Raw genomic sequence first — 26,250 nt, forward strand, 5'->3', positions numbered from 1 at the left:
GGGCCACAAACAGGAACCATGGGTGATATCACCTCAGTGTCAGCTTTAAGAGATGCTCAAGCCTGAAGCCTGGGTGTCTGACCTCCTCTTGGGCGTGTTCTCCCACCTGCCAAGAGATGTGACCTGGGGTCCCTCAAAAGGTCACCAATACTCCACACAGAATCAAACTCTTTGGTAAAGTCTTCATCTCTGCCTCAGTTTCCTCATCTGTAACATGAGGGTTATTTTCTCTTTGCAAGGTCATTGGGAAAGATAAATGGTCATGGAAGTGTCATGTCATACAGTGACACAAGGAAAGGTGGTGGCAGGGGCTAAGAGGCAAGCACTTGTCAGTTTCCAGCACTGTGATCTGAAACAGGCATTCTGCATAACCGGCTGGAGTTTCCTAGTCTGTAAAATGGGGCTTCGTCTGGTTCAAACTTCATGGCATTGCTACAAAGGGGCTGGAGAAATGGCTCATAAGAAAGCACTGTCTGGTCTTGCCTAAGACATAGGTTCGATTTCCAGCACCCACGATGGCAGATATGAGCCTGATATCCGTGCTGGGTGGGAATCCTTGGGTCCTCTGCAAGACCAGTACACCCCCTTAACCACTAAGCCATTTCTCCAGAACTGGGATTACAGGCAAGCACGGGCGCCTGGCTTGTTATGTGAGTTCTGGACACCAAACTCCAATTCATGACTGTGCAGCAAGCACTCCTAACTGCTAAGCAATCTCTCCAGTCCCTTATATGCCTAAAAACCACTGTTAGTGAAAACAGATTCTTCTGACAGTTCATCCCAACCACTGTTATTATTATGTGCATGCTTTGTGTGTGTGTGTTTATGTGTATGGTGTGTGCATTTGTGTGTGTGTATGGTATGTGTGTGTTTGTGTATATGGTATGTGTGTGTTTGTGTGTATGGTGTGTGTGTGTATGTGTGTGTGTTTATCTGTGTATGGTATGTGTGTATGTATAGTGTGTGTATGTTTGTGTGTGTGTGGTGTGTGTTTGTGTGTGTATGATATGTGTGTGTTTGTGTGTATGGTGTGTGTGTTTGTGTGTGTGTGTTTGTGTGTATGGATTATGTGTGTGTTGGGGTGTTACACCTGCCACAGTGCACATGAGGTCAGAGGATGATTTTGTGACTTTGTGGAGTCAGGTTCTCTTTTTTGTGGGTTCCAGGAATCAAACTCAAATCATCAGGTTTGTGCACAAGCACTTAACCCACTGAGCCACCATGCCCTTTAGATATTAATCTTGATATATCTCTTCCTCTCCAGGCCCTACTTTCCTGAAACTTATAGTCTGCTCTCTGAGGCTGTGATAAACACCACGATCAAAAACATCTTGGGGAGGAAAAGATTTTTTTTTTTTTTTATTGGTTACATCCACATCAAATAGGGAATTCAAGGTAGAAACTCCAGGCAGGAACATAAAGCAGAAACCATGAAGGAAACCTGCTCAGTAGCTTGCCCTAGGCTCACATCCAGCTTGTTTTCTTATACAGCTCAGACCATCTATGGAGCCATAGCTCCTACCACAATTACCATCAAGGAAACAAGGGACAAGCCCACAGGCTGATCCGATAAAGACAATTCAGTCAGGTTTCTCTCTTTCCAGGACTGTCAAGTAGGTAACCAGCAGTAGCCATCCCAGGGCTTCCCCTTGTCACCTTGACACACAAACACATCAATCACTTTTAAACCATAACCTTTCCCTATCCCCAGGATCTCGTGCTAATATCACAATATAAAATGCAGTTCAATTTTAAAGTCTCACAGACTTTAAATATTTCAACACTTTAAAAGTTTAATGTCTCTTTAAAAAATCCAGAGTGTCTTAACTGTAGGCTCTTGTAAAATAAAAGATAAGTTATATACTTCTTTATTCTAAGAAGGAAGAACCAGGGCACAGTTACTATGATATAAAAGCAAAAGCAAAATCTAATAGTGTGAAAAGCTCGGTGTCTGGGAGCACAAAGATGTCTCAGTGCTAAGAGCACCTGTTGCTTTTCCAAAGGACCAAGTTCGACTCCTAGAACTCATGTTAGGTGGCTCACAACCATCTGTAACTCCAGCTTCACGGGATCAGACATCTCTGCCTCTGTGGGCTCACATGTAAATACCCATATGTACGTACACACACACACACACACACACACACACACCCCTATACATCATTAAAAGTAAATACTTAAAAACCACAAACTCAGCGTTGGATATCTGGAACTCACTAATGACCTTCTGGGCTGCAAAGGAAACACCACTTCTCTGGCTTTGCCATAGTTTGTCTCAAAGGCTCAGGCGGCTCCAACCCATACCTGGTGCTGTCCTTGGTGGACATCCTATGGTCCTAGCAACTTCATCATTCTGGAGTTTCCACTGTGACCAAGTCTCCACTTTTACCAATGGTCCCCTTGGGTCTCTATAGGGACCCCAAACCTCCCACAGGGTGCTAAGCCTCAGCTGCTCTCCGTGACTGCTGTAAGCCGTCAGCACCGAGCAGAAGACTATTATGCATTAGATGTTAAATTCTGCTGCCAGCTTGGGGTACAGCCCTGGCCCTGAACTGAACCACAGCGTCTATGTTCTGATCCTGAGAAAACACATCCCAGGAGAGTTTGCCTCAGTGATGTCTTTTATTCACCACAATTGGCTAACATGGGTCACCTAATACAGCACAGATTTCACTCCACACACTTCAGTTCAAATGAGTCACACTATGGCTCTGATAGAAACTCTCAATTTCAGTCAGAAACGATGAGCCAGGCCTACAGAATTCGAATTTCCCTGAATATTCTCATATTCCAATCTCCCACAGAACAGGCCACTAAGTTCTCAGCACCCAGTGGCTTCACCAGACTCAAGTTCCCAAAACGTCCACAAACCTCCCTGAAACAACACAGCCAAGTCGGTCAGCAACAGCTAATGTTCACTACCGATTTCTGTCATACGTGGCTTTCTGTTGCTGTGATAAACACCATGACCAAAAGCAAATTGGGAAACGGTTTATTTCTTTTTACAGATTACAAATTACTGTGCACGGCTGAGGGAACCCGAGGCAGGAACCTAAAACAGAAATCTAAAGCAAAACCACAGAAGAAAGCTGATTACTGACTGGCTTGTAGGCCCACATTCAGCTACCTTCCTTATACAGCCAAGTCCACCTGCCAGGCATGGTGCCATTCCCAAGATGGACCCTCCTGTGCCCATTACTAATCAAGAATATTGTCCCACACACGTGACCACAGACCAGCATGATGGACACAGTTCCTCACATGAGTTTTCCTCTTTCCGGTTTTTCCTCTTTTCAACTGACAACCAAGATTAGCCATCGCTGCCACACAAGTACAGAAGACAGCGGTGAGGCAGAAATGGGGACAGTAACGAAGGCAAATCCACGGCTGCCACTATGCAGCTTGCAGTTCAGCCTTGCACCATGGTGTTACTGTACGCAGGAGGATGGGATACAGCCAATGAGTGGCTTTTATTTTATTTTATTTTTTTGGATAGGCTCTTGTGTAGCCCAGGTTAGTCTTACACTATACACCTGGGGCAAGCTCTAAACTCCCGATCCTCTTTTGTGATGGGTTTACATGTGTGTATCACTCTCCTCCAGTCTACTACTCCGTGCTCCGTGATTAAGATTCTATCCAGGGCTTTGCGCATGCCCGGCAACCACTCTACTAAACGAACCACATTTGTAGCAGGAGCATTGACTTCCTGGAACTGGCTGCTCGTTCCAGCAGCCAGTACAGTCCTCAGACCTGGATGTGCGAAGCTGTGCCATCAGGGGTGGCTGTCGGTGTTCGGGAGAACAGACCACAGAGCACCGCTGAAAGGAGTAAATGTTGGGGGCAAAGGGAAAAACCTCCGCTGGACACAGGCAGCAAGAGCACAGTGACATTTAGAAGGCTACTTATACATGTTTGGTTGCTTCTCTCTGGTTGCCGGGAGGAGCAAGCGGGAGAGCTGAATGGAGCTGCTGTCTGCAATGGGGTAGGAAGAGGGTGGCCCGCTGGTTCTGCAGCTGAGGAGTAATGGGCCCTCATTGCTCGGAGGCTGCAAAACTCTAATTAGAATGAAGATGTAGTTTAATGAGGATGGAAGTGTAATTGTGCCTGGCAGGCTTCCCTCGGTGCCGCTTTCCTGAGGGCCCCTTCCAGATCCCTGCGGGCTGCAATTGGAGTGGATGCTATGGGGAGGCCTGGGTCTGTGGAGGGGGACAGTTTCGCACCTCTTTATCCTACAAGTCTTCCCAAGGGACACCAGAACTGTGGTAGAGCGAAGCCCCCAGCGCTTGTTCCACATGCTCCAGTCCTCTACCTCCCTCTGCTCACCCAGTGCCACACTCTATGGAGTCCCTACTAATGCTGGGCATCATGCACTCTCTTTATATGCATGCCCATTGTACAGATGGCTACATCAAGGCATGCAGAAACTATAATACAAGTGGGCATTTATTAGGATGTGCTTGAGGAAAATGGACTAAGACAGTCCTACACAGGAAAGTGGTGAGGAGCCGGGCAGTGGTGGCGCATGCCTTTAATCCCAGCACTTGGGAGGCAGAGGCAGAGGCAGGCGGATTTCTGAGTTTGAGGCTAGCCTGGTTTACAGAGTGAGTTCCAGGACAGCCAGGGCTATATTGAGAAACCCTGTCTTGAAAAAAAACAAAAAACAAAACAAAAGTGCTGAGAAGTCAGGGCAATGAGATCCCTTCCTGCCTCCCCCAGCCCAGTTTCTTTAATATCAGATATTTTTTTTTTCCATTAAACTCGTGCGGAGTCACACCGCGAAAGCGGGACTCAAACCGGGAGAGAGCACGGGCTCGCCCTCTGTAGGCGGCTACGGCTACCTTAACCACTGCGCCACCTGGGCTTGCTCAGATATTTTCTTAATGTAAATATCTGATACGTGACCCTGTGAAACGGTCATTCAACCCCCAAAGGGGTCATGACCCACCGGTTGAGAAGCACTGTTTCTGGACCCTCAGGGGAGGGGGAGGGACAGATCTCTTGGAATTAGAGTCACCGATGTTCATTAGTCACCTTGGAGCATCAGCTGATCCAGGCTCCCTGCAGGAGCAGCAAGGAGACCCTCACTCAAAACCATAACACCATTTCCTCCAAAGCAGGTAACACAAGCAAGAATTAACACCCGCAACACATTCCTAAAGAAAAAGACTCTGCCAGCCTCAGAGTGTACATCTTTAATCCCAGCATGTGGGAGGCAGCCCTTGCCACACCCTAATGAACACCTCTGTTGTTCTTCTCTTTCTTTTGGGGGGTGGGGAGGGGCAGGGTCTCACAACGTAGCCCTGGCTGTCCTGGAGTTCACTATTTAGACCAGGCTGTCCAAGAACTCACAGAGATCCTCCTGCTTCTGCCTCCCAAGTGCTGGGATTAAAGGCGTGCACCACCGTACCTGGCCACATTTGTTACTGTACCTGAACCTTGCAAGCCTGCTTGTTGGAGAAGCTCTGTTGGGGGTTGGGAGTGGCGGAACAGTAGTTTCCACTTATCAAGAATTTACTGTGTGTTGTCTCAAGAGGCACAGAGCTGCAGTGGCATATGGGACAATGTCTAGTAGATGAATTAGAAAGGTCTTTGTACTGAGAATTTGGGTTTCTTTAAAAAAAAAAAAAAACACAGGAATATAAGAATATGTTTTCATTGTAATCCAGAGTGTGGGCTGCTTCAGATCGTCCACAGCAGGTGGCTATGATTCACCTCCTGCTCTAGCAGAGGTGTGATTTTGCCAGCTGCAGATAGTTTCTGCAATTTCTGGGGACTTCCCAAGGGATATATAAATGCTAGGGCCCAAAGTGGGTGGTTGTTGGGTTGTTGGCTGGTTGCTGTTGGCCGTTATTTGTCTAGTAGTCATGCACAAAGAAAAAAAGATTAGATATCCTGATGACAAAGATCAAACTTGCCCCAAGGAACTCCACACCCCTAATCAGCAGGAAGCAGTCTAATGATAACATGGCCCCCTTCCCCCTCTATTCTCTTTTCTCTCCTATCTGGTGTTAGGGGGTTGAGAGGGTGGGGAAGGGTAAAAGAAAAAAGGACCCACAAAGTAGCAAATGCCACAGTCTGTCTAGAGCTGGGGTAGAGTGATTGCCTAGCATTGAGGCTCTGGGTTCAATCTCCAGCATCCCATAAACAGAACATGGAGGCACACGCCTGCAATCCCAGCAGAGCAAAACAGGCAAAAGGGCTGAAAGCCAAGGTCATCTCTGGCTACATAGTCAGTCTGAGGTCAGTTGGGAGACATGAGATCCTGCGCTAAACCCTGTACCCTGTGAATGGGATGCTATTTCTAGAAAGGTCTTTGCAGATGTAATTACAGGAAAGATCTCAGGATGACATCATCCTGGATTAACTGTATAGCCTTAAAAAAATGACAAATGTCCTTATAGAAGACAGAGAAAAGAAAACCCTGGACACACATGGGAAAGGACTTGAAGGCTGCCTCTAGCCAGTGCTGGAGTCTGGACAAGCTCAAAGGAGCTTCACCGCGGCCTGGGACTCCTTGGGTTAGACTCTGATGTTCAGGACTCTGAGAGAATTCACTTCTGTTGTTTTAAAACCTAGTTCAAAGGTGTGTGTGTGTGTGTGTGTGTGTGTGTTTTATGTATGCCGCATCCTGTGTGGTCAGAGGACAGTACTCCTTCCCCCTTGTTAGGCAGGGTCTTGTTCCTGCCATCCCGCTGTGTGCTCCAGCCCAGCTATGAGCTTTCAGCGGAGTCTCTGGTGTCCACTTCTCACCTTGCCGTGGGAGTGTTGGTACTGCATATGTGCACCACTAGTCTGGCTTTTTACCTAAGGCTTTTTTGTTTGTTTGTTTTTTGAGAAAGAGTCTCATTATATAGCCCTGACATCTGGAACTTGCTGTATAGACCAGGCTGGCCTTGAATTCAGAGATCTGTTGCTTCCTAAGTGCTGGGACTAGGTGTGCATATAACCCTTCGCTTGGCATGGTTCTGCACTTTTTAATATTTTTTTTACTTTTTCGAGACAAGGTCTCATGTTGCCCAGGTTGGCTTTGAATTCTCTATGTAGCTGTCTTAGTCATTGTTCTATTGCTGTAAAGAGATACCATGACCAAGGCAACTTATAAATAAGACGTCTAGTCTGGGGCTTGCTTATAGTTTCAGAGGGTTGGCCCGTGATCATCACGTAGGGAGCATGGCAGCAGTCAGGCAGGCAGACAGGCATGGCACTGGAGCAGTAATTAAGAGCTTCTATACTGATTTACAGGAAGCAGTAGGAAGAAAGACTGAGACTGGGCCTGCCTTGGACTTTAGAAACCTCAAAGACAACCTAAATAGCATACCTCCTCCAACAAGGCCACACCCCCTCCAACAGGGCCACACCTCCAACAGAGCCACACCCCCTCCAACAAAGCCACACCCCCTCCAACAGGGCCACACCTCCTAATTCTTCCCAAACAGTTCCACTATCTGAGGGCCAAGCATCAAACATATATGGGGGCCTATGGGAGCCATTCTGGTTCAAACCAACACAGTAGCAAAGGATGACTTTAATCTTCTGATTCACCAGCCCCCACCTCCCTGGATCTGAAACTGCAGGTGTGTACTACCACACCCACTTGATGTTTGGGTGGAACCCAAAGCTTTGTGAGCGCTAAGTGAACAGCCTGCTGAGCTACAGCCCATCCTCCTGTTTCTGGAGTTTTCTGCATGGTGTTTCCAAACGTAACTGGCATTTTGACATGGAGGGTTCAGTTGGTATTTCAGATGTAATACAAAGTAAATGAACAATCTCTGGATGGGCATTGTACAAGCTCTTGAGCAGTACAAAGGTGGAAGAAGGACTGTGCATTGCTTGGCTTCACGGTTATTTGGCCATGTTGCTTTGAGCCTATGGTAGTTCTGTATGTCAAAGAGAGAGCACATGGTAGAGATGTGGGCCAACAGGATGGCCCAGCGGGTAAAGGTGCTTGCAGCTAAGCCTAATAACTGTTAAGTCCCCAGGACCTGCATGGTGGTGAAGAAAACTGACTTCTGAAGGTTGCAACACACACACACACAGACACAGACACACACACACACACACACAATTGGTTCTGTTTCTCTGGAGAATCCCAACACATTATCACTGCTCTTGGTCTTAGCCACACACTGGACATTCCTCACAATGTTAGAATTATTTCAAAGGACTGACTCTTTGTCTCACCCATCCCAGAGAAACTTGGAGGAGGGTTTTGTTAAGTTCCCAGGTGATTTTTAAAAATTTATTTTCATTAATTTTATTTCATGTGCATGAATGATTTGCCTGCTTGTATGCCTGAGCACCATGTGGGTCCCCAGAGGCCACAGGAGGGTGTCAGCTACAGGTGCTGTTTGTTAGGCAACACGTATGTGCTTGGAATTGAACCGAGGTCCTCCCAAGAGCATCCTGTGAGTTGAACCTTGGAGCCAGCTCTCCGGTTCCTACAGACGGCTTTATATACAGATTCACAGGAACTACTAACTACTGCCTCCCTTGGGAGTACACACTAGTGATCTCAAGTATTGAGAGATAGAGGCAGGACAATTAGGAGTTCAAGGCCAGCCTCTGCTACATAGAAGTCCTAGGCTAACCATAGGCTACCCTAGATCTAGTTTCAAAACACCAAAAGTGAGTAACTAGCTGCCAAGTAGAAAGGGGTGCCTTGTTCTCCAGGGGACATGAGGTCATGCCTGAAGACATTTTTGCTGATTCCAAATGAATGTGGGTCAAGGGTATTACCAGCATCTGTGTATAGAACCAGGACTCCCCCTCCCCCCCCCCCTTGGGTGTTAAGGATGGAATCCAAGGCCTTGGGCTTGGGATGTTGTAAAGCATCCGACAATGGTTGGGACCAGACTTCACCATAACCAATGACGCAGTTCCAAGTCACAGAAGTGCTATGTCATTCAGCTTTCTGTCCTTGTAACAAAATGCCCAAGACAATCAATGTAACAGGAAATGTTACTGTTGATCTGAGTTGTTGGCTTGACTAGACTGAGACGCACCTGGGAGACCTGTGACTGGCACCTCTGAGTGTGTTCGTGAGAGTTTGCAGAGAAATCCTCTATGAGTGTGGGGAAGGCTGTGCCCTCTGCGTCTCTCCTTCCTCCTCTGCTCCATCAAGGCCCTGAGTGAGGAGATGAGATGATCCTGGCATGTGGAGGCAGGACAGTGGCTCTTTTTTTGTTGTTTTATTTTTTGTTTGTTTGTTTGTTTTTCGAGACAGGGTTTCTCTGTGTAGCCCTGGCTGTCCTGGAACTCACTCTGTAGACCAGGCTGACCTCAAATTCAGAAATCTGCCTGCCTCTGCCTCCCAAGTGCTGGGATTAAAGGCGTGTACCACCACTACCCAGGCAGGACAGTGACTCTTAAGAAAGTGCTGTCTTTTCTTAACTTGGACTTCAGTGCAATCGGTCTCATGCAGGCAGTGAGCAAGTGGAAGGACTTACAGGGATCAGCAATCGGTCTCATGCAGGCAGTGAGCAAGTGGAAGGACTTACAGGGATCAGCAAACTCTACAAATCAGCTCTTACCCCTCTGCTGGCTAATCAGCTTATGGCTGCTCACATCCTTTGGTGCCCCGCCCTGCCTTCCAAAGTTCCCCTTCTCTCAGGCACCATGGAGGCACATACCCATAATCGTAACACTTTGGAGGTGGAGAAGGGAGAATCAGGAATTCAAGATTTATCAACAGCTACCTAGCAAGTTCAAGGTCAGCCAGGGCTACCGGAGACCCTGCCTTAAACAAACAAACCTCAAATAAGAAAAAATACGTAATGGCGGGGGCCAAGGGAAGTGGAGTGGTGTTTTAGACAAAGGGACTATGACAGGCCAGTCGCTCATGTGCAGCCCTTTCCCATATCCTGTTTCCTGCCCCCCCACCAGACACTAAATTCTCTTTAGAAGCTCTCTGAGGCCCTGGCCCTGCCTTGTATCTGCTTCACACACTGAGTTTTACGTGTCTTTGCCGACCACCAGGCCCGGCTCTGGAATGAGCCCTTTATACATCTGTGTGTGTGGGGTGTGTGTGTGTGTGTGTGTGTATGTGTGTAGGTGAGGTGCGTTTACATGAAGGGTGCATGCAGCCCTGATCCTAGCCTCCCCACCTTGTTTCTTCACACAGGGTCTCTCCCATGCCTGGAACTTGCCAGTGAGATGAGGCTGGCCATGGAGCCCCAGGAATCCGCCGGTGTCAGCATCCGCAACTCTGGGATTGCAAGGGCGCACCACACACTCAGTGCTCTCACTTGGGTTTTGAGAATCCGAACATACGTCCTCATTCTTTCTCAACAAGCCCTTCCCTGGCCGAGCCGTCTCTCTGGCTCTTACATCCAGATTTTCTTTTTTGGGGGGGTGGACTGTGGGGGACGGGAGTGGGGTTCAAAGCAGGGGGGAGGTTTCTTTGTATAGCCTTGGCTCTCCTGGAACGCGATGTCTAGACCAGGCTGGCCTTGAACTCACAGAGATCCACCTGCCTCCGTCTCTCCAGTGCACCACCGGTGCTCCAGATCCAGATTTTTTTTTTAAACACAGAAGTTTCTCAGTTCCTCGATCATTTCTGCCTTCCAACTCAATAAGACCCACAGTTGACTCTGCCTGTTTTGGAGGGTGTGTTGGATGCTGTTCTAATGACATTTGGGGGCAATGGCTCAGAGGTTACTCATTTATTCAGGAATCCGGAATTCATGCTCTGTTCTCTGTTCACCTCAGCTCCAGGGCCCCGGTCACTCAAGGGCTCCCCAGTCTGGTGGCTGCTCAAGAACTCACACACCTCTGCTGGGGGAGATAGAGGGTAGACAAGTTCAGGTTGACAGGGAAGGCACCAACATCCTCCAGTCTAGTCTGCCTCCGTGTGCCTCAGTTTCCCCATCTGCTCATCTCTTTACAGGAGACACTGGGGAAGTGGGGATTTCCAGATATATAGGATGTCGAATGGCCACTCATGAGAAGAGCTCCGGGGTTTCAGCTTTTTTGGTGACTTAGCCCTTTGAGTCATCCAAGCTCCTGTAAGTAACTCAGATAAACACTGATTCCCAGAGTTAAACTGTAAGGGGGTTTTTCCTTTGGTCCATCCTTGGTTCCCTATCTGGGGCTAACAGATATTTGCTTGTATCTCCCCAGGAAAAGTCAGGAATCTCCATCTTTCCCTTGTTTAACATTGACTTGGGTTGAATGGGCTAATGAATGAAGGTTTTCTAGGGCTTGGAGGAGGGGCTCAGTGGTCAGCAGTACATGTCGCTCTTGCAGTGGACCTGAGTTCAGTTCCTAGCACCACATCCAGTGGTCACAACTGTAACTCCAGCTCCAGAATCCAATACCTTCTCATGGACTCCTCAGGCACAAGAATTTACATGCACAAACACATGTATAAGAATGTTTAATAAGTATTTAGTTTATGTATATGAGTGTGTATGTGCACTGTGTGGGCACAGTGCCCTCAGAGGGCAGAAAACAGGTTGAATCCTCTGGGGGTGCAGTTACAGACAATTGTGAGCTGCCATGTAGATGCTGGGAACTGAACCTGGGTCCTCTGAAAGAACAGCCAGTGTTCTTAACTGCTCATCCATCTCTCTCTAGACTCAGCACAATTTGAAATAATAAAAAGGAATTTTAAAGAAAGAAATCAAAGCCAGGTGGTGGTGGTGCACACCTTTAATCCCAGCACTTGAGAGGCAGAGGCAGGTGGATTTCTGTGAGTTTGAGGTCAGCCTGGTCTACAGACAAGTGCCAGGATAGAGAAACCCTGTCTTGAAAACCAGTGATGATGATGATGATGATGATGATGATGATGATGATGATGATGATGATGATGATGATGATATATCTTGGGGAGGCAAGATGGCTCAGCAGGTAATGGTGCCTGCAGCTGAGGCTGACCAGCTGATCTTAATTCCCCAAACCCGCATGATGGAAGCTGAGGACCAACTCCTAGAAGTTGCTTTTTGACCTCCACACATGTGTCATGGTGCATATGGACCACTCACCAACACAAATAAATAAACACACAAGCAACTGTAACTTGAAAAGAAAAATTCTAGATCTTTCTCAAAACCTCCCTGACGTCAGCCTGGGCCACAGCCCTGCCCCTGACCGAATACACTTTCATTCTTCCACAGGCCACGTTGTTCCCCAGAGCTTCAAGACACCCAGATTCCTGAGCAAATCCAGGATCACCCCCTCCATCCCGCCCCTCCTCTCCACCCCACAATACCCTGCCAGCCTCTCACTCACGCCTGCAGGAGACCAACATCTGCTTGCAGGCTAGGCTTGGGCTGGTCCTCGTGGGTGGGGTGGGCTAGGCTGGGGCTGGCTGGGCCAGGGCGACTGGGTGGACTTAGGTAAGGTGGGTGGGTGGGGGATGCTGAGTCTTACTGAAAACCTCAAGGTCCGGATTCTTTTTGTAGATGTTGTTGTCCTTTCCTCCGCCCACCCCACTGCCCCTCCTGCTCTCTGAACACCGTATTTATTTGAGTTTGGAAAATAATGAGGTCCCCGAGGTCGCACACAAGACGTCGGCCCTCTAATCAAAGCGTAGCTATGGAATTAAAACTCTATCGGCATTGGTGTGTACTAGCGTGTATGCGGCAGCAGGTCCACCGACCTAATCTTGGCTATGGCCTGGCTCTGGGTGAGAAGTAATTAGCTATTTTCCAGCAGCCTCCCTGGGGTGGCGAGGGGTGTTGATTCGCCTGTGGTCCTCCCTAGTGGGTAGACTATATGGCTGAGAGTAGCTTAGGCTGAAGGGAAAAATTGAGTTCTGGGGTCCCTGGCTGGCTGTGATTGAATCTTGTGCTTTAAAACTGGGACCCACAAATATGAAAGTTACGTTTTCTCTAAAGAGAAAGGAGATTATCAGAGAATGGGATCCCCAGAGGAAACTGAGATCTGCTATCGGAAGCTAAGTGGACTGGGTTGAATTGAGCCCCTTGTAGGATGATGTCTGTAAAGAACAGTTGGAGAGCCCCTGAGCCCCAGTTACTCCGGAGGCTGAGGCAGAAGTTTGGGGCCAGGCTAGGGTACTTTGTGAAAACCACAACTCCATTAAGCCATGGGGAGGGGCTTGTGAATTGTCTTAGTGGTTAAGAGCACTTGCTTTTGCAGATAACCTGGGTTAGATTCCCGGTGGCTACAACTACCTGTACCTACAGTCCCAGAGGGTCCAATGTCCCACTCCTGATTGGCACCAGGCACATAGGTGATATACAGACGTAAATGCAGGCAAAAACCTATACACTTAAAATAATCTTTAAAAATCTAAAGCCTATTAACATGGAGTTTGGATTTTTTTTTTTTTAATTTTCAAGACAAGATTTCTCTGTGTGTGGCCCTGGCTGTTTTGGAACCTTGTAGACCAGGCTGGCCTTGAATTCACAGAGATCCACCTGTCTCTGCCTGGAAATAAAGCATGTATCACCATGCCCAGCTTTTTTTTTTCCTACTAAGTTCTTTTTTTTTTGACAGAACAAATGGCCCCAAATGTAAGGGTATTTGTCACCAAACTTGATGACCATACCAACTCCCCCAAATGTCTTTGACTTCTACACATTTGCTCTACACACACACACACACACACACACACACACACACACCACACACACACTTAAATGTACTGTCTGTGCAGTATCTGTGGGGGCCGGAAGAGGGCGTGGGATCTGGGTTTTCAGGTGGTTGTAAGGCCCCTAGGTACTGGGAACTGAACTCTGGTCCTCTGTGGAGCAGTAAGTGCTTGTAACTGCTGCGCCACCTCTACAACTCCAGAAATAAAAATTCTTTTTTTTTTTTTTTTTTTTTTTTTTTTGTTTTTTTGAGACAGGGTTTCTCTGTGTAGCTCTGGCTGTCCTGGAACTCACTCTGTAGACCAGGCTGGCCTCGAACTTAGAAATCCACCTGCCTCTGCCTCCCAAGTGCTGGGATTAAAGGCGTGCGCCACCACCGCCCTGCAAAATAAAAATTCTTAAAGCAAAATGTTTAAACAAACAAAAACCATCAGGGGTGGTGGTGCACACCTGCTGTCCTAGCCCTGAAGAAGAAGAGGGAGAAAGATCAGAAAGAAGTTCAAGGTTTTCCTCGAAGTATAACACCACTGCAGACTCCTACTTTTATGCCTGTGGCTGGAGGATTGCCACAAGTTCAAGGCAATCTGTCCAACATAGCTGCAGAGCAGCTGGCTGCAGAGTGAGACCCTGTCTCTAGCTTCCCACCCGTGAGAATCCCTGGGAAGAAGCTGTGTCTGCAGGGGTGGCTGATGCAGGGGTGACAGACGATGTACAGAGATCAGAGCTGCCGCCCCTGAAACTAATCACCTTCTCTCGGGCTAGCCCTGGAACAATTCCTCGATCTCCATTGTGTCAGAACTAATACCCTGTGACTAATAGGAACCTTTGGAGACCTATTAGCTTAGCAGACACCTACCTTCCACCATCCTAAAACTTGAGAGCATCGTGAGTCTGTAGAAAATCTCCCCTACCTCAATGAATCTGACTCTCAGTACCCACTGATGCATTTCAGTGTAGAAGGTGTTTTATTATCTTATGTGTAAGGTTTGCCTTATGTATGTCTGTGCACACTGTATTGTGTCTGGTACCTATGGAGGTGAGAAGAGTGTGTCAGATCCTCTGGAACTGGAGTTACGATTGTGAGTGACCATGTGGATGCTGGAATTTGAATCTGGGTCCTCTGGAAGAGCATCCAGTGCTCTTAATCACTGAGCCGTATCTCCAGCCCCCATCTCCAGTGTATCTTAAACCTGCCTTGATTTATGATTTTCTCTGTTCCCAAAAGGTCATGAAACTGTTTCCATATGAAACATGGAGTTTGGGGTAACCTGAATCTGTGCTCAGTTGGGGTAACCTGAATCTGTGCTCAGTTGAGGTAACCTGAATCTGTGCTTCTAAACCATGGCTCCTGGATAAACCATCTCTTATTCCCTTTAAAGTGAGAACTGAGGTATGTATGCAAATGTGCATGCTGGCCTGTACATGTGTGTGTGTGCATGCATGTGTGCGTATGTGTGCATGTGTGTGTGTGCATGCATGTGTGTGTATGTGTGCATGTGTGTGTGCATGCATGTGTGTGTGTGTGTGTGTGTGTGTGTATTGTGCTTGCACTCCAAAAATCCTCTGAAGATTGGTGTTTTCATAAGATGGAAGAGAAGCAAAACATGATACCTATCATCCTGGCTCTCAGGAGGCTGAGGCAGGAGGATTTTTAATTCAAAGACAGTCTGGGCTAAATAGAGTTCAAGGCCAGCCTACACTAACTAACAGACGACATTGGGACACGTACTGGTTGTTTTTTTTTGTTTTTTTTTTTAATAAAATTTAGACCTATCTGGGAAGAGGGTGTGTAAATTGAGAAAAATGCTTCTGCAGGCAATTCTGTGGGGCATTATCTTGATTTAGAACTGATGGAGGAGGACCCGGCCCATTGTAGTATGGTGCCAACCCTGGGCTGGTGGTCCTGGACCATATAGGAGAGCAGGCTGGGCAAACCATGGTGTGCAGGCCAGTAACAGCATTCCTCCACGGCTTTTGCACCACCAGCCCTGCATCCACGTTCCTGCCCTGGCTTCTGCAGCGATGGAGTCTGACCCGAGAATGGTAAGGGAAGAAAACCTTTTCCTCCCTAGTTGCTTTTGGTCGTAGTGTTTTGTCAACGCAATAGAGACCTAACTAAGACAGAAGTAGCCACTGGAATGAGATGACCACTGGCCAAGCACAACTTGCAGCCACCAGCAGTTGGAAGAGGACAAGAAGGGCTGTCTTTATTTTCAAACCCCTGTCCTCTGGAGGAGGGACAGAACATATTTCTGTTGCTTTGAGTGATCATGGATGTGATCTCTTTTGAAAAACAGGTTTTTAAAAATTATTACTTATTTTAATTTAGATGTATGTTTGTTTGCCCATATGTCTGTGCAGTATGCACAGGCCTGCGGCCCTTAGGCCAGAAGAGAGCATCAATGCCCCTGGTACTGGAGTGACAAAAAGTCGGAAGTCCCTGTGTGGTTCCCGGGAACTGAACCCAGGTCCTCTGGAAGCGCTGCAGTGCTGCCTGCTCAACCCTGCATAAGGTCATTTGTCAGAGCAACCTGTGGGAAGCGGCTCCGCTCTCGGCCATTACAAGGTGGCGCTTGGCATACGCATTGCTTGAGAGAAAAGACAACTCCATATATGGAGTTGTATGCGCTGAGAGGTGTGGTTACCCGATCACCCCACCTCGCATCATTGAGAATGGCCAATCACCAGTGACTTTTCGTGGCAGTTGCTGATAGGATTAAGGCAATGCTTAAAAGGGGCTGCGGGAGCTGGGGAGAAAGGAAGAGAGAGAGAAAAGAAGCTCTCTGTACAGGGATAGCCGAATAAACCGCTTGAAGAAGAACACGGTTGCCATTCCATGTGGCTAGCGACAGCAACTCAAGGAGACCCATCCCTCCAGGCAGCTCCCAACACTGAACACACCCGGGAACCAGCTCACCGAGAGCTGTATCCTGGCCCCTCTTAGCCTGGCTCCCAGGGGACCTGAGTGGACAGGGACTTCTCTGTCTCCCAACATCCTGTCCTCACTTCCTCTCAGTCTCACAAAGGACAGCTGGCCTGTCCACTGTCAGCCCAGTCTGCCTCACTGTTCCTGGAGTCTTCTCCCTTTACCTCAGCCTAAGGATCAGGCAGCACTTCACCAGGCAGGCACAGCCTCACTTTTTGTCTGTGTCTTTTACTGCAAACACACACACACACATTCACACACTCACACACACACAGTCACACGCTTACACTACATACACACTCATACCACACACACACATCACACACACACACACACACACCACACACATTCACACCACACACACACCACACACACTCATACCACATACACACTCACACCACATACATTCACACCACACACAGTCACACACATACCACATACACATACCACATATACTGTCACACCACACACAATCACACACACCACATACATACTTACACCACACACAATCACACACACCACATACATACTTACACCACACACATTCACACTATATACACACACCACACACACCACACACAAACATTCACACACACACTCATACCACATACACACAGTCACACCACACACACAGTCACACACATCATACACACCACACATACACCACATACACACACTCACACAATACATACACACACCACATACAAACATTCACACATACACTGACACCACATACATATTCACACACTCTCACACACACATTAACACACTCATACCACATACATACACTCAGAGACACACACATCACATATACACCACATATATACAATCAAACATCACATACACACACTACATACACATACTTATACACCACATATATACTCACGTACACATCACATACTCATGCACACACTCATACACACTCACATACTCACACACACATATACACATGCACCCACACACACATACACAACAAACCACATACACATACTCATAAACACACACAACACATTCTCACACACTCACACACACACTCATACACCACATACATACATGCACCCACATACACAACAAACCACGTACTCACACTCACAAACACTCACACACACACTCATATACAACATACACACACTCATACACACACACTTACACACACCCACACAGCACATACTCCCACTCACACTCATAGACTCACACTCACACATACACACTCACACACACAATTGTTGAATACTTATCTCCTTACTCGTCACATGTTCTACCACTGTAGGGATGTGTGCCCCACGTTGGGTGTCTCCCTCTATTTCTCTCCACCTTAATTTTTGAGACGGGGTCTCCTATGAAGCCCGGTGCTTGCCAGTTTGGCTAGACTGGTCAGGAAGCTCCAGCGCTCGGCTGCCTCCATTCTCTTAGCACTGGGGCTACAGATCGGCACTGTAATGGCTGCTATGTACGTAGGTGCTGGGATCTGAGCGCAGGTCTCTGTGTGCACATTTCACCTGCTGAGTTCTCCCTCAAGCCTGAGATTTTTGAGTTGTGTTATTTACACTGCTACTGTGATACACCCAGGGCCATGTGCACGCTGGGAAAGTACTCCACTGTTGACCCACGTCCCTGGCTGGGCAGGGAATTTTGTCTCGTCACTATTTGTCTTGGTGCCCCCTGTCCATCCTAGTGCAGACATTGCTTAGATGAAAGTCATATGAACATAAGAATGAACACTAAGCAAAGGGCCTTGGCGACCTTGTCACAGAAGTGCGGACCCCACTCTATGTGTATGATTGAGGAGGTTCTTCCTGTCCCATCTGGTCCTGATACCCATGTGAAGCTGGAGTGGGGTGTCTCCATTACTGTCTATCAGTGTAATGAGACACCATGACCAAGGCAACTCATAGACTTACAGTTTTAGAGGTATAGTGTCCATGGCTTGTGGCAGGGAGTATGGCAGCAGCCAGGAAGGCATGGTGCTGGACCAGTAGCTTGGAGCTCATATCTTGAAACTCAAGCATGAGGCAGAGAGAGCTAACTGGAAATGGTTAGGTGGAGAGAAATTGAGGGAGACACCCAACGTGAGGCACACATCCCTGCAGTGGTAGAGCATGTGACGAGTGAGGAGATGAGTATTAAACAAACCTTGCCCCAGTGACACACCTCCTCCAACGCCTCAACAAGGCCACACCTCCTAATCCTTCCCAAACACTTCCACCAACTAGGGACCAAGCATTCAAATATATGAGCCTATGAGAGCCATGCTCATCCGAATCACCACAGGCAGGAATGCTGGTTGCAGAAGGGCAGAAGAGGACTCCTGGGCTGGGGCATGGCCCATCAGTCAGACTACCTGCCTAGACTCCTCCTGAGAGGCTAGGAACTGGCCCTGTGGTGTCACACTTACCTGCTACGTCAGGCCTGGGCCTCATTTCCAGCCCATTGTGGATGGGAGTGAGACACAGATACTGACGGCCCTCTCTCTAAAGTATGCACTGGTGTGAGATTCAAGGCCTTCAGGCTGGTGAAGCCCTGCCCACTGCTTCTCCACCAGCCTTCCCTCATGGGCTCACCAAGGTGGACTTTGATGGATAAGTTTCCTATCTGAGGTGAAGAGACTTGTGTGTGTGTGTCTCCCCAGAAAAAGTTTTGTCATTCAACATATGTGTGACATCATGTGACACCGACTGTATGTGTACAGTTGTGTGTGGATGGATGTTCAACCTGTGATGTATATTCCCTGTGTGATAGTACCTGAGACTGTGTAGAACCTGTGTGTGGCTCTGAGAACCACAGATGCCTGCACCTATTCAGGGGACGGGAACACCAATTTGTTCTGACATCATGTGTTTGTGCTTGGGCCTCCTGTGGGGAGCCGACAGAAGGCAGCTATCATCCTTGCAGCCATCTTGAGCCATATACCCTGACAAGAGACTTGATTACAATAGCCTACAACAGCTGAGCACACTCTGATAACATCTTGTTTTAGATACCCAGGATCTTCCCTTGGGTGTGTGAGACTTAAAGGTGTGTGACTTAAGGGCGTGACTTAAAGATCAGATTTAGAGACAAGGCCTAAGGGCATGACTTAAAGGAATGACTTAAAGGCGTGGCTTAGAAGAGACATATAAAAGACTTGAGAGGCAGACAGAAGAAATGAGTATTAAGTATTAGGCACTTGGAGTAGGCACTTGAGACTCGAGACAGGCAACTAGAGCATTAGTTATTAGGCACTTAGCACTTGGAGAAAGAACTTGGAACTGGGAAAGAGACTAGCAACTGGGACTAGGATTAGGTGCTAGGAACTAGGGACTTGGCACTAGGGACTTGGAGAGAAGAAGAGAGACTGAAGAATAAATGGGATTGAATCACACTCTGTCTGGTCTCCATTCCTCCTGTCCGTCCTCACTCTCTTGCTGAACCCCAACCCGCAGACTGGAGCAGCTTGGGGCAGTGCAGGCTCTAACAACTTAGTCCCCAAGGCTTTTGGCAGTGCAGGTTCCAACACTGACAGAATGGTCCGAGACATTTTTGCTTCCCCCCCCCCCAAATGTGGGGCAGCTCGGGCTGCAACATTTCTGGTGCCCAACATGAAGCAGCTGGGGGCTGCAACAGCCTCTCATCCCTTCAAAATGCTTTCAGTTCACTTACCTGCTTTTCCAATTGTTGTGTGGTTTGTGTGTGTGTGTGTGTGTGTGTGTTCATGTGGGCATTGCATGTGCTTTTTGCATATGTGTGGGTTCATACGTGTGGAGATACATGTGCACATGTATGCATTTGTATATGGAGGCCTGGGGTTGAAAATGGAAGAATCATCCTCAATTCTTCCATTTAGTTCACTGAGGCAGGGTTTTCAATCAAACCCAGAGCTCACTGATATGGCTATTCTTGCTAGCCAGCTTGTTCTGGGGATCCTCTGACTCTGTTTTCTAATGATGGGATTACAGGGAGGTCACTAAACTTACCAGGCATTTATGTGGCTACTGGGAATCAAAATTCTGGTCTTGATTTTAGTGTCCCACCAGAAGAGCTTGAAGCACTGGTCCTGCCCTACCCCTTCCCTAACCGGGGGTCCCTCTTCACACTGACACACCTTCATTTCCTTTTGAAAGTCTTTTGAGTTTTGTTGTTTTGGTTTTGACATAGGGTCTCACATAGCCCAGGCTAGGCTCAGATTCGCTACATATCTAAGGATGACCTCCAACGCCTGGTCCTCCAGCCTCCATCTCCTATGACTGGCATCCCCACACCTGACAGAGTCTTTGGAATTTGCTGGTTCAAGTTCATGTTCTCAAGGCCCCTCTGCCAATATCAAATCCCTGTGTACCTTCAAGGAAGAGCCTGGACACTGAGAAAGACCAGGAAGGCCCGAGTCCCCTCTTGGGAACTGTCAGGGGTAAAGTGTAGAGAAAGGGGTCTGTCCCTCCCTGCCATTGATCCTGGGAGTTTTTGGGGGTCTCTCGGGGATATCCTGTGCCTTATAGAAGTCATCAACATCCCTGGCTCCTGGGTGATGTTGGGGAACACCCCCCCCCATGATGACAGCCAAGTTCAGCTCCAGCCTCAGTCCTGTTGTGTGTGGGAGGCACAAGCTCCCCAGCAAGGACTATTGGGTTGCAGGCCGGGAAGGAGCAGTAATGTGACAGGGCGTCAGGATGCCTCTCGCTCACACCCTGTCCCCAAGCTGCAGGGTGTGGAGCGTAGAGTAGTGGAAAAAAGCTACTTGCCTTTGGAGGGACAGTAGATTTCCAAGGAAGCATAAAGAGACAGAAAGCGGGAAGAGAGCAGTCTGACCTCCCACAGATTAGAGTGTGTTTATTAGCACACTCTACTAAAACAGCGAGGGGCAGCCTCACTTCCACCAGAGATGGAGGACCTACAAGGGGGAAAAGCCAGCCAGGCTCCTTTACAGGGGCAGGGTGAGGGGCTTTGGAACGAGGAAATTGTTGCAGCTGTAGAGGGGCTTCCTGTGGTTCTTCAGTCTCTTCCCACTGACATTGTTTGGCCAAGGCGAGACAGACTATCTTGGGAGACAGGCTGTCCTAACAGACAATCCTTTCTGATCCAGGTCTGCTGTAATCTCACAGGAATCGAGTTTTTACAACCAAGGTACTCTATCACACCGGGCACAGAACTGGCTTCCCCAGTGCCCACGCCGGCTGTGCTACAGGAGGTCAGTCTCACAGACCGCTGCACTGGCCAGGGCCACGAATTAAGAGTCAATTAAGAGGAGCACCACCCACCTAGAGTTCCCCAGTAAACGGCTGGCATGGCTCAGTGGTAGAGCCCCCCACTACACACACACACACACACACACACACACACACACACACACACAACCTATAACCCCCCCACAGTGAGAAGCTGGAGGTGTGGTTCAGCTGTAGAATCCCGGCCTGCCATGCTCACAAGTCTAGGTTCCATCCTAGTTCTGTAAAACAAAATAGAGGTGACAGTTTTTCATTCCCCCTGTTAGCTGGAACAAATATCTCATAAATGGAGGAACATGTGTATTCCTGGTTTGTTTCTTTATTTGTGATCTCTGCTCCCTGCATGCAAGGTCCCTGAGAACAAAAACTATGTCCTTGTCCCCCAGTGTGGGGCAAGTGATCCCTTGTTGAGTTTGAGGTTCTTAATTCCATCCCTCGTATCAGAGCATACTGATCAGCTTTGCATCACTGTGATAAAATACACGAAAGAAACAGTTTAGGAAGCAGAAAGGTTCATTTTAGCCTCCGAGTCTGAAGGATTTGGTCCATATCACCTGATCCCTTTTGCATGGAGCCTGAGGCAAGGCAGAGAAGCATCATGGCAGGACCCACTGCTTGTGACCAGCCCCACCTCATATGGCCCCACTTCTGGATGGCCCAGGAAACGCTAACACCATAAGTAAATGAGTCCCTAGGTGAGGACAGTGACCTGTGACCTTGTCCCCTCCCCAAGGTCAGGCTCTGCTTGTGGCTATATGGAGAATCAAGCCTGAAATATATGAGTTTTGGGGACCTCTCAGATCGTGGCTGTATAACAAAGTACAGAGAAAAGAATCCACTGAGAAGATAAACCCAGGCAATGGCAGTAGGAGAGCAGAGAAGACAAGGAGAGAGGGGTGTCTTTCTATGAGCCCCTAGTGCTCTGTGAGCCAGGTGGGCCACTTACCCAGCATCCCTCAGGGCAAGTGGGCTTACCCCCAGGATCTCCAGCCTGCAGCACTCAGAACTGACCGTCTTCCACCAGATTCAGAGGCCTGATCTAATGACACTCCCAGAGAGGACATACAGGGCTGACCTAGGGACATGACCAGAGAAGACACACAGGGGATCCAGGGCATCACACAGAGGCCCCAGGCTCTGGATTCTGTCACAGATGCCAGCTAATTAACTGCTCAGATGTGCTCCTTAGGGAAAGGACAAATTCCACCACTCTGAGCTGCCACATAAAAGCACCATGAGCCAGCCGGTTGGTGTCCTGCGCCGCATCCTCAGCCAGCTGGATGGAGACATAGGCAAGCTACTTGGGGAGAGTTAGAGATTCCTCTTGGAATGCCCTTCCTCTTCCTCTTCCTCCCACTCTCCCCCTTTCCTTTCATTCTTCCCTCCCCTCATTCCATAAAGTATTAGATTTAAGGTTCAAAAGAGAAAATGAGGTGACTTGTTCTTTTGGATATATTTGGTAGAGGGACTGGAGAGATGGCTCAGTGGTTAAGAACACAAACAGCTCTTGCAGAAGATCTGAGTGTCAGATCCCAGTACCCATGCCTGGAGGTTCACAACTGCCTGTAACTCCAGCTCCAGTATATCCAAAGCCTCCGAGGGCACCTGCAATGGTGTGCACACACTTACATACAGATGCACACTAAAAATAAAATAAACCAGGGGCTGGAGAGATGGCTCAGTGGTTAGGGGCTGCTCTTCCAAAGGGCCCCGGTTCAATTCCCAGCACCTACATGGCAGCTTACAACTGCTGTAACTCCAGTTCCAGGGGATCTGATGCCCTCACACAGACATAAATATAGGCAAAACACCAATGGATGTAAGATAAAAATTAAATAAATTGCCAGGCAGTGGTGGCACATGCCTTTCATCCCAGCACTTGGGAGGCAGAGGCAGGCAGATTTCTGAGTTTGAACCCAGCCTGGTCTACAGAGTGAGTTCCAGGACAGTCAGGGCTACACAGAGAAACCCTATCTCAAACCACCCCCCCCAAATTAAATAAATTATTAAAAATAAAATAAACCTTTAAAAAGATCTATATTAGATGGACATGGTGGCACACACCTTTAATCCCAGCACTCAGGAGGCAGGGTGGATTTCTGTGAGTTCAAGACCAGCCTGCTCTACAGGGTGAGTTCAGGACAGTCAGAGCTACACAGAAAAACCCTGTCTCAAAAAAATAAATCTATATTTATTAGTTCTTAACTTTGAGGAAAGGCGGCATGGCAGTGTCATGCAGCAGTGTGGTCCCTCACAGGGGAGAGAGCTCACCAGCCGTATAGCCGTGAGTGGCCCACAGAGGCGCATGCAGCCAGAAAGCAGGGCTCCCTTAGTTGAGTTCTCCTGGGTGTTGTAGAACCATGGCTGTGGTGTTGCACTCTCTGGACTGTACTGGTCATAGAAAATAGTGTTGATGAGTCCCTCGTATGCTCTCTAACCTGGGAGCTTGCAAAGTCCTGAGTTTAACAGCACACACGCAGGTTATATTAGCTATGCATGTAGCCGGCGTCAGCTTCTTTTACTGAGGTGGCATTACATTGCACCGTCCTCTCAGCCAAACAACTGCTGTCTCCATATGACCAACTGCTTCTACTTTAAAAGAACCACAGGCTGGAGTGATGGCTCAACAGTTCTTACAGAGGACCAGGGTTCAAGTCCCTGCACTCACATGGCAGCCCACCACCATCTGGAACTCCCATTCCAGAAGATCTGGTGCCCTCTTCTGACCTCCTTAGACTCCAGGCACACACTTGTTGCACATAGGTGCATACGTGCATAGGTATGTACATACATACATACATACAGGCAAAAACTTTATACATATGAAATTAAATACATCTAACATGTAAAAAGATCATCACGCTGGAGTTGTTGATTGTTGACGTTCCTTCACGGAGGAGGGCGTGGCAGGGCCACTGGACCCTCACCGAGTATCCGCCCCTCCTCCCAGCCAGCTGTGTGCAGTTCTGCCCTAACTGCACTTGACCTTGAGATCTTGGGGAGGAGCTGGGGTAGAAAGGCAGGGGAAGACTAGAGAGAGAGGCCCCTATGGAGCTGTGGGGAAGCCATTGTCCATTCTGAGTGCAGACTTTCCAGTGTGGCTTTGGGTCACACACACTCTTGTCAGTGAGCCCTCCGCCATGGCCTGTGAGTAAGCCCTACAAAGCCATTTGTCCCCCAGAGTGAACTTTGGTGAAGTTGCACTTTGGTTTGTCACTGGGAGATTGCCCAGTGGGTAGTGGCTTGTCCTTGTGTACATAATCATCTGGTCCCCATAGAAAAGCTGTGAGTGGTAGCATAGGTCAGTAATTCTGGCATGGGGAGGCAGGCAGAGGGGATCCCCAAAGCTCACTGGCTAGTAGCATAGCCAAGGCAGTGAGCTCCACAGTCATTGAGAGAGCCTGTCTCAAAGCATATGGTGGAAGACAATAGAGGAAGATATTGAATACCCACCTCTGGTCCCTACATGCCTTCTGTACATTCACATACATGTGTGCACCTCCATCCCCTCCTGTACATATACAATACATACATAAAACACACACATACACACACACACACACACACACACACACACACACATCTCACTTTGTAGCCCAGGGTGACTTCAAACTCAAAATCCACTTGCTTCAGCCTCATGAGAGCCAGGAAGACCCAAGCCACCATGTCCTATCTGTCCTTGCTAAATGGAACTGGTCATTTGTAGTGTAGCTGGTTCCTAAGTTGTAGAAGAGCCAGGAACTGTAATGTAGTGACATGTCCCCTCAGCCCAGAGTGGGCTTGTCAGCAGCCCTTCTGCCCCACTAAGGCCCGCCCTCTGCGTGCCCTGGCTCCCTGAGTGGAGTGGGTGGACCTAGATGTGGGGACCTGTGTGGAACAGTGCGCACAGACTGGTGTCTGCAGCAGTTCTTTGTGAAAGGAAGAAAAGAAGACTTCCATAGATGCTAGTGTGGTGGGAGAGCAGGGGTGAGTGTGGTGGGAGAGCAGGGGTGAGTGCTGCTGGCTCAGTTCTGCAGGCCTTTATAGATAGGGTGGGCAGAGTGGAGACTGTAAACAATTCTTTCCCTCTGACGCCACATTTTCCTCATCAGGAGCTGTCTTGCTTCTCTAAGCCTAGCCACTGGTCCCCAGGCTCTCCTACCTGGCTGCTGCAGAAATGAAGAAAATGTTCTGAGAGGATCCTGTAAACTAAGGACTGGCCTCCCCCACGGCAGACCCGGAGAGAGCAGCAATTTATATGTAAGAAGCTTATGCCTGGTGACACACACCTGTAACCTAAGCACTCAGGAGGCAGAGGCACGTGCGTGCATCCCTGTGAGTTCAAGGCCAGCCTGGTCTGCAGAGCAAGTTCCAGGACAGCCAGGGATACATAGAGAAACCCTGTCTCAAACAAACAACAAAAACTAGTCAGGCAGTGGTGGTGCATATCTTTAATTCTAGGACTTGAGAAACCAGTGGATCTATGGGTTCGAGATCAGCCTGGTCTTAAGGTCCTGCTTTAAGACCAAATATGATGGTGCATGTCTGTGACTCCAGCACTCAGGGGATGAAGCAGAAGGTGGTTTTAAAGGCC

At 48.3% G+C, this 26,250-nt stretch overlaps 1 long non-coding RNA gene across 1 annotated transcript; it reads left to right on the forward strand.

The window, feature by feature from the left end:
• The first annotated feature begins 13,888 nt into the window (after positions 1-13,888).
• LOC143435039 (uncharacterized) lies at positions 13,889-16,374 on the forward strand. Its single transcript, XR_013105011.1, has 3 exons — positions 13,889-14,943; positions 15,540-15,596; positions 15,915-16,374. It is a non-coding gene; the product is annotated as an uncharacterized LOC143435039 (long non-coding RNA).
• The last annotated feature ends 9,876 nt before the right edge of the window (positions 16,375-26,250 follow it).

Source organism: Arvicanthis niloticus, chromosome 18 (assembly GCF_011762505.2).
Source record: "Arvicanthis niloticus isolate mArvNil1 chromosome 18, mArvNil1.pat.X, whole genome shotgun sequence".
Taxonomy (NCBI): domain Eukaryota; kingdom Metazoa; phylum Chordata; class Mammalia; order Rodentia; family Muridae; genus Arvicanthis; species Arvicanthis niloticus.